Consider the following 13931-nt stretch of genomic DNA (forward strand, 5'->3'; position numbering starts at 1 on the left):
TTTTTTCAGTATGGTTGTTTTAGCAAAATCAATTTAAGTGAAAACAAAACAAAATTAAACAAAATTAAACAAAACAAAATTTTGGGGTTTGGTTTAAATGTGCAGGGTCTAAGACCTTGTAATCTTCATTGCCATTACGTGTTGAAACAGAATTAATTCACCAAATACCTTATACAGAAGATACTTAACTCTGTGGCCTATGATTGCAGTTTTGTCTTGTTTTGTTTTGCTTCATTTTTTAATTTAGACTAAACTTTGGAACTACTTTTTTTTTTTTTTCCCCAAATATTGCTATATTGCTCTATTGTAAAAGTTTATTTCTTATGAAATATTCTTTTCTTGAAAACATCATAGATGATTTTTAATGGAAAATTGGAGTGGAAAACTTCAGAATAAAAAACATTTTCCTCTATTTTATGTGGAAAATGCTTTTCTGAATATCTATGGTGCCCATGATAACTTCTTAATTGTATTTAATTTTGAAACACAGTGAGAAAACTTTGTTTCCTTAACTGCTGTAAAAAAAAAAAAAAAAAAAAGTAGGGAAAAAAACAACATCAATAACAACAACAAAAAACAACTATTTCCACCAGTCACCACAGCCAAACACTCTCTTCCAAAGAAATTAAAACATTAGACATTACACTGTACTTAAATTTGGCTGTAAAAATGGCATCTTCTAATTTAAGAACTCTATCCTCTATTTAATAAAACTGCTTATTTAGGATTATATCTGGTTAGGATTATTAGTTGACAGAAACAAATTTACAACCTTGTTAAAACCTTTTAGCACAGCAGAAAGAACATAACAGAGCTGTCGTCTTTTCCATCTTGTATGGTAACAACTAGCTTGTTTACAAAATTTTGAGCAATTATGTGCTGAGGAAGTCCACTTAAGACAACAACAATTACTGTTGGAGAGATTAAGTGGTTTTTTTTTAATTATTATTAGTATTTTTAAGTGGATGTGGATGATTAAATATTAGAAAACATGAGTTCAGCTTGACTTTCAGATTCTTAGATCTGAGTTTGCAGCACTAGCAGTTATTATATTAACTTGTAGCTTGTGGTATTCGAAGGAAAATAACCACAGGCAGGTCTGCACTATAAAATATTGCCAGGATCAATTTTGTGCTTGCATTTGTGAAAACAATTGCACCATTTGAGTCCTTGCTAAGAACAAATCAACACTGGAAATGCAGTTCATTTTGTGATAATACAGGTTATTTACAAAAATAACCTGATAGTAGTCTTACACTACTATCAAAAAGTATACCTTTGTGTGACTTTGCCAGTAAAACTTTATAGAAAAGTTGCAGCAGTACAGATGAGCCATAGGAGCCAATAAACAAGAACTTCCCAGGTCTTTCATAAGCAGTTCCTATAGTATTGTTGCACTAAAAAGGAGACCTCTTTTTTGGGGCAATGAACAATATGGGTAGGTGATATGAAGTCCAAGCAAAGCTGGTCAACAGAACACTTTCTTGTAAGTCTTAAGGCCTACTAGCTATAGACTATGAAAACAATGGTACAAAACTTGGTCTTGTTGAACATGGGATACAAACATTTCCAGTCTCTTTGCAGTCAGTTTTCACCAACTTCATGGAAGTAAATGAAATATGGAGGTAGTTGCGTCTTCTTCTGGATGTTAACCCCTGTCCACTAATAGCCCTTTCCCTTTTTTTTTTTCCTTCTTTTTTTTTTTTTTTCTAGCCAGAATGACTTTTTCTCTAGTCTCTTTGTGAATAAACTCAGCACAGCTGTGCCAGCCATGCTCCAGTGCACATCTCTGCAGTGAGGGCCAGGCAGCTGTGGTTTCTCCCTGGAGAAGGCTAGCCGTTTGTCTAGGAGCTTTGGAAGGGGGTATATAGACCACATCTTGGAAAAAAATGTCAGATACATGTGATGGCTGGGAAAATCAGTCTGGAAAGAGAATTAGGAGTACACAACCTAACAATGATTCCTTTAATATGCTGTGGATTGGTAATGTTTTTGAACAAAGTAAAAGAGAATAGCTTGGAGTGCCCGTGGAGGAGGAGGAGGGAGAGACAATGCGCTTATTGTCCTTTAACAAAAACAATTCTGAAGTGTACCTTAGCGAAACCCATGGCTTGAAATCTTTTTTTCTTTCCAGTTCAGGCCCAATGCGCAGCATGTTCCCCTAGCACTCCCCAGTCCTTAATTGCATGTACATACAAAGACTTTTGTGCTGAGCACTTTTATTTCTTTTTCTGAAAGGAGAAAAAATTGTTGAATGTTTGAAAAGCTGATTGACAAGGATTTTTTTTCCCCTAACTTTTAAATGTTTTCAGCAGTGCTGCCCTATAGCATTAGAGAATGCCACTGACCCTTTTACAAATCTCTGTACACATTGAAGAGTGAAACTTTATACACAGTTAAAAAGAAGCTTTTTGGCCAGGTTTTGACAGCTGTTATTCTAAAACAATGTTTTGGCTCTAATCAAAAATATGACTTTATTTCCTTTTGGGTTTCTACCAGAAGCCATATGACTCAGATAGAAGTGGAGGAGGGGTGGGAGCAAGAAGCTTGTTCAGTTGCTTTCCCTGTAGAGCTCAGACTGTGCAAAAGGAAGTGACAAAGGAATTGCATTTATCCAGGTTGTTGGTTGTATGATAGGTGGTCCCTGAGATACTATGTGAAGAAGTGAAAATCATGCACCACAAATTTATTACCAAAAGTGAGGTCCTGATCTGTAAAACTGGGAGATGAGACTACACTTTAATTTTCTGCTCTTCTCTTTGAAAAATAAAAAATGTGTTCATGCATAGGGTGGTGTTTATATTGCTTTAAGAGACAGAATTTGAACCACCAATGGGTTCACGAAAGCCCCAGGTGAAGCTAAGGCAGGTGTGAGATAATCTGTGCCCTCACCCACATATGACATTATTAACTTAAGTTCCTAACTTGCCTTAGTGGGGCCTCAGCTTGGCTTTTGACCACAGGCAATTGCTGTGGTTGCTTTTGCTAAAACCTGTTCTGGTTAAAGATCATATCAGGGAGTTTAAGAGGTGATCCAAGCACGTCTGTGCTGGGCGGGCTGAGCCAACACTGCCTGAGTCTGTAAGAGCTCTGAAAGGCAGCAGCAGTGGGAGCAGGAGCAGACGTTTCTGAAAGGTGACACAAGCTAAGGGGTCTGTGAAAGCGTACCAGGTTTCACTGGAAAACCATTTTGGCTGCAGCATGTGGTAACTTTGAAGTATAGAAAATATTTCTGTAGGAATTTAAATAGAGTAGCTAAGTACTAGTGATTGCTGGGATTTCCAGAGGTGCAGGAAAATGAAATCTAGTGCCTATTATGGTATTACTTACACTAAACAACACAGGCTTGACATTCCCTTTTAAAAGCCCTTTTAAAGTATTAAGCAAAAAACTTTCAGTTGAAGCTTCCATCTGTCCTGGTTCCAGTTAGGACAGAGGTAATTTTTCCTCATAGTAGCTGGTAGGGTGCTATGTTTTGGATTAGGATGAGAAGAGCGCTGATAACATGCTGATGTTTTAATTGCTGCAGAGCAGTGTTTACACCAGGCCAAGGACTTTTCGGCTTCTCGCTCTGTCCTGCCAGCAAGCAGGCAAGGGGTGCAGCAGAAGCTGGGAGGGGACAGACCCAGGACAGCTGACCCAAAGTGGCCAAAGGGGTATTCCATACCATCTGACGTCATGCTAAACAATATATAGGGGTGGCTGGCCGGGGTGGGGGGCCGGCTGCTCGGGGATAGGCTGGGCATCGGTCAGCGGGTGGTGAGCAATTGCGTTGTGCATCACTTGTTTCTTACACATTATTATTATTAATACTATTATCATTATCACTATTATTATTATTGTTATTATTATATTTCTGTCTTAATAAACTGTCTTTATCTCAACTCACAGGCTTCACTTTCCCGTTTCTCTCCCCCATCCCAGAGAGGGAGGGGGGAGGGTGAGCGAACGGCTGTGTGGTGTTTAGCTGCCAGCCGGGTTAAACCACAACACCATCTGAGCTCACATCTTTGAGACCTAATACCACCAAGCTTTGTTGAGTCTGTCACTGCTGCGCTAGTAATCAGACTAGCTGGCTGAATTCTGACCATCTCCCCAAAATACTACCAAGGGAAATATCGCCACACGAGCACTGACTTCAGCACTCTCTACTCTTCTTTCACCAAAATATGTCTGTCTTGAAATTCTCCATCTCTGTAATGAGCAAGTAAATTCTGGATGTAGGACTTGGAATATGTAAGCAGATATTCTTAGAAAATATGATGAAAGAAAGAAATTATTGGTTTCTCTGCAGTAGGATGACAGCAAGACATCCTTTAAGAAACAGTGCATATGTATGATGTTTGGTATGTGTGTAAATTTCAATATATGGGTTTGTAGCTTTAAAACCTGATTTTAAGAGACATTATCTTTTGCAAGTTATAATAAATGTGAAGAATTTAAAACTGTGGACAGAGGGCATACATGTGACAGCTGTGAAAGACACATTCACCTACATGGAGTTTATGAACTATTTAACTTTGTCAAGGTCATCATGATTAGCTGAATAACTGCTGATCCTGCAAAGTGCTTTGCATGACTGAGCAGATGTGCATCATTTTGAAAAGAAAAAATACTGAATTTATAAATTTTGAAACGATAAAATGGGTACAGGTTTGCATTCAAATTTAAGAAGAATCCAAAATCTGTGAAATATTGAACAATTTTTAATTTATCCTCTCACAGTTGACCCTGCTAATAGTCTGGAAAATAAATAAATAAATAAAAATTAAAAATTCTTCTGAAGTTGAAGCTTTGCTGGTGAAACTATTCCTCAGTATTCCTCATTTGCCTCATTTACAGGGCTTAACGTACAATTTACCATCTAGTACATCATAGCAATTGTCAATATGAAGAAAATTGTAATAATATATATTAATGGCCTGCCTCTGTTCTTTTAAAAGAGATATGGTCCGCTGATGTAAGTTCGGTGAAGATATTTTGGTATCGGCTCCCCTCATCCCTTATCTTTGACAGAAAGAGGATGTAAAAGAATTTACCTATAGGAAACAGATAGGAGCTGATGCAATGAAGATAGAATGGGTAACCAATCTAATTTATGAGAAACTCATTAGAATGTTCTCTGTTTAGTTCCTTACCTCTTAAACTTACAGTATAATAAATACATAAATTCAAGCAATAGCAATGCATCCGGTTTATCCACTTAATATATGCAAAAACAATTTATTAAGCAATTTATTTTATGAAATGATAGAGAATTGAAATAAAATAATTAAAGTGATTTAAGTAATGCAGCAATTCATAGCAGCTTTCTAAGAAGTGGGCACACTACACTCAAACATAACACTTTTTGGAAATTTTCAAAAGACCTTCCTTCCTTCATTTTTCTTAGTTTATAAGTCTTGCAGTATTTTTGCCAGCTTGACAAATGCCAGCAAATTTTATTTTTGTCTTCTAACTTTTGAAAGAAAGACATTTGAGAACCTCACTGGATATCCTATTCACATGTATTTATTTATTTATTTATTTGTTTGTTTGTTTGTTTATTTTTCCTGCCATGATTCCAGCTTAATTCTTTTCCTATTAGTTTGATAAAATTTCTCAATATATCTGGAATAACTTTCATATAAAGAGACTTTTTTTTTTTTTTCCCTAGGTCTTCATGTTTCCTTTGCATGCCAAAAAGCCAGTGGTACATATGCCTTCGAATATGGGCTTAGAAGCAAATATTCATAAATCCCTATGCTCCTTCCACATGGACCCTCCATTGCATGTAACAGTATATGCATATGTAAACTAATTTTTACATACTGCTTAGATAAATTTATTTATATGTACTTGTCCTTTGTCCTTAGAAGACAACTTTCAGTGAGGATAGCTTCAAGTCTGTGAGGGAAGTTGTCTTCTAAGTCAACATACATCTTCCAGCTCTGCAAACTGAAAGACTAGGATCAATTTAAGTATATCATATTTTATATGTAGAGATTAATAGTTCATGTTTATGTAACTACCTGTTCAAAAATGATAGTATTCCATTTCCATTCTAGTTCTGCAAAACCAGAAAGTTACGAATCTAGCCAGGTCCATCTAATCCAGTATTTTAAATCAGAGGGCAGACAGTTGGTGACGGTTATACAAAAGAGTTATTGAAGCCTCGGTTACATGAGAGTGGAACATTTTTCCCTTCAGGTAAATCCCACCTTTATCTCTATTAATTATCGTAATACTTAAACATGCAAGATATATAATTAAAGGCACAAAATGCAATTTTTCTCCTAAAAGTAATATTTTTTCCTGCTAAATTACTAAACCCTTATATCCTTGACTTCGTTTGCCAATGAAATGTGCATCCGAGTTTTTTGCCTGCTCTTTTAAGACAACATTCATTATTTTCACTAAGTGATACAGCAATCTAAACCTGCTATCTTTTTCAGATATTTCAGTTAAAAAATAAGAGAAGACTAGGGATGTATGTGTTCTAGCTAACTCTTTCTGTCCTCTTCAAGCTATTTTGTAACTATTGTGATGACAGAGATCACAGTTTAACTGAAATTTCTGTTAATTATGTAATTACAACAACATGCCTTTCATTTTAAAAGTAATTTTGAGTTTTTAATTCACTGCAAACATTTTTTTTCATTGACATTTTAAGTAGTAAAAACAAATGTTGTGGTTGGTTCATTCAACTCCTCTTTTTTTTTTTTTTTTTTTTTTTATCCTAAACCGTGGAGGACAAAACACTCTCCAGAAGAGAGACATTCAACCTTTTACCCTAAGTCTATCATTTATCCACACAATATGTGTGAATAAGGAAATTAGTGGCAGAGATATATGACTTCTCTCCATATTTTGGGAGGGGGAGGAGAACATTGGTCTTTTAATATAGTATTATATATCCTCTAAAGTCTGAAATGAGAAACACCATCTGGAGGTAAGATACAACTGTATTTTGCTTCCTTTATAAAACTGTCTGCTGAAGTAATTCAAAAACAGGCCTCGTGTTGACTCTCCGGTAACATCTCTATCACTCTCCTGAACAGAGACTAACGATTATGATGTTGTTCTTGATGTTTATCAAACCTTTCCTTAAACACATATGTTACGTGATGTTATTAAGTGTTAAACACAGTGAACACAGACTCAGAGAGGATCAGGGGAGGCAAAGGGAGTCCAGTAACCTCTACAGGACAAACAGAGCACCCTGACTTGTCTACACCTAGGATCATCAAAGGAGAATGATAGTATTATTGCTCTGGTGGGAAAGCCATTAAGAGGGGTCAAGGGAACACTGTGCAGACTACAGGGGATTATGATCCCATTTAGGGGAAGGGAGTTTTTGTGGGGTGTCAAGAGAGTGAAATTTTGCATTTGTATAAAACTTACTATGGAATGTTTTAAGGAGACTTTGGAAATGTGAGAGTTATGGGATGTTTAGTGAAAAATGTGGGGAAAGCGAGAGATGAGTTTGGATCGGGGGGACAAGATATGGAACAACAGAGGGACCACTGAAATGTAAGCAGGCTGCTGGTCAGCAGACTTCTCTGACAGCCTGTGATCACTGCAGTCTGTCCTGTACTCTTACTAAATCTTATTTGTAGGTGTTTTCCATGTGGATGCACTCTCTATTCTGTATATGTGTGAACCTTGACAAACTTTAAGTGGCATGAGCTAGTGTATAGGAGAAGAATCATAGAATCATTAAGGTTGGAAAAGACCTCCAAGACCGTCTGGTCCAACCGTCAAGAGATTTGAATGCCAGCAACTGGAGTGAGCACTCAAGGTCTCATAGGTCCATGGGTCAGCAACAGGAGGAGACCAGGGTTTGAGGGCCAGCAACTTAGGCCATAATAGGCCATAGGCCATAATAGGCCAGCTGCTGAAAATGTCCATGTTTTGGTGTATGCGTTCCACTGTTAAGAGCTTCAGTCCTGATTAGCAGGAGAGGAGGAACAGGATGGTGCCATCTGCACTCCTCATGACTGTGTGAGGGCCACTAGTGTCTGTACAGGTACTGGTACAGGTACCGTGCTCTGACTGTGCTAGGTGTGCATAGCCAGGTACGTGTATTCGTGTGTGTGTGTGTGTGCGCGCGCACCTACTGGGAACACCAGTGAGGTGCTAGTGAGGTCTGGTTGAAGGATGTGCAGCAGCCTCACCCCCGTGGGGCCAGGACAGACAAGATCTGCTGGGGCCTGAATCCCACAGGGCTCAGCCATCTTTGACTGATGACAAAAATGTACCCTCTAGGCATTCTGCTTCAGGCCTTCAGTGTCTCTAATACTAGAGACTTTTCCCAATGTCTAACTGCAGCTGAAAGTGACTGTTCCGTATTCCAACTACTATTGGCACTAACACAGATAATTTGTACTTCATTTTGCTTCTTTTCTTTGCAGGAAACTTCAAGGAGAGGACAGATCATTCTGGAGACAATTAATGAAATTTAAGTAAACACAGAAAGACTGCAGTGGTTAACTGAAATGTTCCATATTTCTCTCCAGAGAGCTGTTGCCAGTTTTTTGATATTTAATGTTTTCCAATGCACTCTCAGCTTCATGTTCTGTAAATTTAATAGACTTAGCCTATGTTATATCACCTATTGTTAAATACATTGAGCAGGCCTGGACTGAGGCCCAAGCGAAACCTTAGTGAACTCCACTTGTTACATCCGGCCATCCTGGCAGTAAATCATTCCCAGATATTCTTTGGGTACGCTGCAGTCATTTCATCAAGACCATAGCTCCCTGGCTTGGCTATGGGAATGACACCTGAGAGAATATCAGAAATCTTATTAAGGTTCAGATGTATGACATTGCTGCTTCTCCTCCGCTGCCTCTATCCTCTTACCCTGTCATTAGAAAGAAATTAGATTAATTTGATAAAATCTGTTCTTGACAAATCTGAGTTGGCTGATGGGCAACTCCTTTTAGTTATGCTAAAAGCTGTTGCACTAGATATGACCCCAAGTCAGGGAGATGTTTTGCTAATCAGCCAAACAGAACTGGGAGGAAGGGCTGCAACTTGACAAGCACCTTCAGACACTTCAGACACTTCATCAAAAAATATCTGCCATGGCATCCAACTCACTCTAAAACTGAGGCATGTGGTAATGAAATATTTTACCAATGGGTTGCAACTGCAGGAAAATAAAACTTTGGTCAAGAAGCAGAAACTTGTATAACAAAATGAACATACATAGTAAATTTGGATTGCTTCTAAATCAAGCCAAAGAATACAACTTAAGAGCATAATCTCACAGTAGCAACAGTTATTGATGTTTAGTATCATTAGGTTTTAATCAGCTTTCTGGCAAACACCCTGATTAAGTGTATAATTTAATTAAATGAATTCCAGTTACGATTTTTTTTTTATTGAAAGTTTGAACACTATTTCTTAATTTCTCTTCTATTGCTATCATTTTTAAATCTTTCCCAGTAATTGTACATTTCAATTCTGAAAAATTGATTCTATCATGCAATGTATTAGAAAGATGTCAAAATAAATTGCAATTGAATCACATTACTTTAGAAGAAGAAAATTTCTGTAATTTAGTTGCTGAATGAAGCCTAGGAAACTTGGGTTTATTTCTTCTCTCCACTACCAACTTCCTCATAATTCATGTAAATAAACTGGCAGGGCCTCATGTTACTGTGATTTACTATGTTCAGAAAGTTTCATACTAATGAAAGAACCATGTGCTTACCAAGACTGAGGAAGGAAAGATAACCTCTGTATGTGAAATTTTTTTTGGCTAGGATAGACAGGTGTATACTTCCTATGGAACTATGGTTTTGTTCAGTCATCTTCTAGCTATCATTAGCTTTTCCTTCAGGGCCAGATTGACTCATAGGTTCATATCATTGTCTTTCAGACCTCCCTGCTTTTCCCCTCCCTTCCCCTCCCCCTCTCCCCTCCCCCCCAACATATTATTTCTACTTATGGCTTTCTAAGGTGACATCAATCCATCTAACTTAAAGGCCTAATTTAAGCACAGCTTCATTGAAAAGTTCAGTGCCTGCCCCAGGGGAAGTAGGGGTCATGTATTTTGATTAACTTAACTGTCTTAATTGAAAACCAAACCAAACCACACCTAATTTGTAGTTACATATCTATTAGGAAGATGGCACGTACAGTGGTACAGAGAGTAATAAGCAAGGCTAACTGGCTCAACATGAATTCTGTTTCTTGGAGGTGGTAACTACATTTTTTGTGAAAGGTTTTGAGGTTTCTCTCACTTATTTGTCATTATTCTTCTTCACATCTTATTTTATTTTTTTATTTCTATTTTTTGTAGGACAGATGTATAGCAAAGCGACTGACAAATGAGTGTCCTAGCATCATTACCATGATTTAGCATCATTAACTTTGTGGGAAATGAAAATAGAAGATATTCTGCAAAGTTATTCTACTTGGCTGCAACAGTCAGAGGCACAAATACTGGCACCATAGATAAAGAAATCAACAATATTTTCTTGCAACCTAATCACTTTCAAATATGAAAAATAATAGTAATAGGAGAGGAGAAAGAAGAGTTGATGTTTAAGCATCTCTTACACCTAGCCAACAACAAGGTATCTTACAAACTGCAATCTTGTGATGTTTTATATGACTAAAACTATAGCTTCATGGCATAGTAAAATTTAAATGTAAGAAAAAAAAAAAAGTGTCCAAATGTGTTTTATCAGGAACAGTAGAAATATATATATATATTTAAATATAAAAGTCTTTAAAGTAATCAGATTTTTTTAATTACAACTCACCATGTTCTATAACATCCTGGAAGATAGTACTAGGACAACAACATGTCATTGGCTGGAGAAGTCACTAAGTCACTGCAGTGGAATACTAATATAATTAGATTTCTTGTTCTTTTATTATTATTATTATTATTTATTTTTTGTCAATTTCTCATAAAATTGACATTGTTTATTCAATTTTTAATAATAACTATTTTCGACAAAGTTCAGATTTCAAAATGAAAGCAAAAATCAGCTCCCTGACTAACTTAATTTTCTAGCTATAAAGCTAAAGTTTCCACAGTTAAGGGAGCCATGGGACACAGTGAAATTTTTAAAAAATAGTAATCTGAGTACATAAATATGGTCAATGGACATCTAAATCTTCGTCTTTTGTAAGTGCACTAGAAAAGGTATTGTCCGGGTCTGAATGCACTGACAGACAGAAACACACATATTGAAAGAAGCAGGTGAGTACTGGTCACAAAGGATACACAACCTGAAGAATTTATCAGAATTTTGCGAGACTTAAATCATCCCAAGCTTGAGTAAACTAGAAATAATTATTTTTCTGGTGAACTGTTTACTGAGAAATTTTTTTGTACTTGAAAAACACTTCCAGATTTCATCATCTGCTAATACTTCAGCTATTTGTCTTTCTTCTTTTATTGTTTGTCTCTCCAAGTTAACTCAACATGTTGTTTATAATTGCTGACAGTCTCTCTGTCAGATGTACACTATATCCCTCCCAAATCTGCTTTTATCTTTTACACAAAATAAAGTTGCTCTCATTAAAGCCTCTAATGGCTGTTAGCCAGATCTCAGAACCAATACTTCTCCCTCATCTTCTTTGACCTGTTTCTCTGTTCATCCTCCCTTGTGACTCATTTCTCTGTAACCTCATTGCACAACCTACCACAATGATTTTCTTAATATGGATGACTCCCAGATGTGTGTTTTAGACCTATCTGCTTCTCTCTAGACCAAAAGCTGCTCAAGAAGATAGCTAAAATAATTTAGTAATCTCCATCCCCACACCTTCCTTTGATAGGATTCATTGCTTATTTTTCCTGATCCATAGACTGTACGTCCTCTTTATCTGCAACTCAGACCTTACTGTAGGTCTTTTTGCTTAGGTTTTTCCAAATATTATCATAGAATCATAGAATCATAGAATATCCTGAGTTGGAAGGGACCCTTAAGGATCATCAAGTCCAACTCTTGATACCGCACAGGTCTACCCAAAAGTTCAGACCATGTGACTAAGTGCACAGTCCAATCTCTTCTTAAATTCAGACAGGCTCGGTGCAGTGACCACTTCCCTGGGGAGCCTGTTCCAGTGTGCAACCACCCTCTCTGTGAAGAACCCCCTCCTGATGTCGAGCCTAAATTTCCCCTGCCTCAGCTTAACCCCGTTCCCGCGGGTCCTGTCACTGGTGTTAATGGAGAAAAGGTCTCCTGCCTCTCGACACCCCCTTACGAGGAAGTTGTAGACTGTGATGAGGTCTCCCCTCAGCCTCCTCTTCTCCAGGCTGAACAGGCCCAGTGACCTCAGCCGTTCCTCGTACGTCTTCCCCTCCAGGCCTTTCACCATCTTCGTATTACAGTGTCTATCAGAAAAATTTGTCTGAGAGCTTTGCTGTCTAAACTTTCAACTAAAGCATGTAACTACTCCAAAACTCAAACTCTTGCGTAATGTCTTTTCCTTTGATAAATATCATCATATCCATTCTGAAAGCTGCAGTAGAAGACACTTTCCACTAAAGTAGTCACATAGCCCTGTACATTCTTCCATGTGCTTACTCTTCTCTCTTATCAAACAGAAGCTCTTTGTCATCACTACAGAAACTCCTACCAACACCTACACAGAATCCCTATTACTTTTTATTTACGAATCTGTCTCTATCTACTCCTTTCAAAGTGTCTGTTGCTCAGAGACTGGCTGAGCATCAGTCTGCTGATGGGAGGTGCTGATTATTTACCTTTGTATCAGTTTTTTGTTTGTTTGTTTGTTTTTTTGTTTGTTTTTTCCTTCACATACTAAAGGGTCTGTATCTTGACCCACAAGTTTTTCTTGCTTTTGCTTTTCCAGTTCCTCCCCCAACATGCCACTGTGGGAGAAAATCAGTAAGCAACTGTTGTGTGCTTACTGGTGCTGGACAGGGTTAACCTATCACAGGTGGACAAAAGAGACTTTTTTTTGTGTCCCCCTGATATGGCACCATTAGGAATCCTGCAGCTTTCAGATGTTTGACAGCAAGTGTGTAATTGCATCTCCAGGAAAAGCTGACATAATTTAAACAAGCTTGTACTGTAAGCTTGAGTATTGCAAACCCAAGTCATGAAAACCTTTTCTCACTTTTAGTTTCAAAGTCTTGGAGCTTTACATTTCACTCTCTGCTATTCCAGAAGTTCAGAGTGAACCAGTGATCTGTTTGGAACATACTGGAAAGCTAAGAAGCATGGTCCTGCTTCATTCCTTTTTTTTTTTTTTTTTTCCTTCACTTTTTGAAATATTTCTTTTGGTGGTAGAAACAGATAGTAGTAAGTAAATAAGTGTTGTAAACATCCATGTTCTTTTCTCATCTTCACCATCTAAATGTTAATGTCATAGAAATAATAAAGTAGGTATTTCCAAATACATGCACATTTGTCCAACTTTAAATGAAAAAAATATGTTGCTATTTGGGCAAGTTCAAACATACTGAGGTTCACCATGGATGACTGGTTTTCCTACATTCCTATTTTTCAAGATTAAGAGATCTGCTTGCCATAACAATTATTAAAATAATAGAAGTAACAGAATGAGAAAATAGTATTCAGCATGTAAAGTGTCTGGACTATCAAGCTGGTTAACCCTCTGAAGGCTTTAACTTACATTTTCTGTGCACTATTATCAAGACAAAAATCAGAGCAGAAATGACCTGGGCTTGAACCAGTCGTTAAGATAAAATTTCACCACTTGCAAAGCAAACAATTTCTGGCAGGTGGCAGGTACTGCAGAATAAGTAGTAATCTTTTTGGCAAACTGCATTTGCCAAGTGATTGCCAGACTGTGTGGCCTCAGCTGTCAGCAGTAGATTTTCAAGAGATAAAGTACAATAAAATAATAATTAAATAACAAAACAAAATGAATCCATGCTTTACTGAAGAATGGTAACTGTCATTTAAAACACACAAGCTGTCCAAAAGACAACT

At 37.3% G+C, this 13931-nt stretch overlaps 1 long non-coding RNA gene across 2 annotated transcripts; it reads left to right on the forward strand.

Moving 5' to 3' along the window:
* Positions 1 to 1718: 1718 nt before the first annotated feature.
* On the forward strand, positions 1719 to 13060 carry LOC106032551 (uncharacterized). 2 transcript variants are annotated; one of them, XR_010830412.1, is made up of 5 exons: positions 1719 to 3759; positions 5657 to 5773; positions 5856 to 5960; positions 6048 to 6189; positions 8394 to 13060. It is a non-coding gene; the product is annotated as an uncharacterized lncRNA (long non-coding RNA). The 2 variants fall into 2 exon arrangements; XR_010830411.1 differs by having other exon boundaries at positions 5657 to 5960.
* The last annotated feature ends 871 nt before the right edge of the window (positions 13061 to 13931 follow it).

The sequence above is a fragment of the Anser cygnoides genome, chromosome 3 (assembly GCF_040182565.1).
Source record: "Anser cygnoides isolate HZ-2024a breed goose chromosome 3, Taihu_goose_T2T_genome, whole genome shotgun sequence".
In the NCBI taxonomy this organism is placed as follows: Eukaryota; Metazoa; Chordata; class Aves; order Anseriformes; family Anatidae; genus Anser; species Anser cygnoides.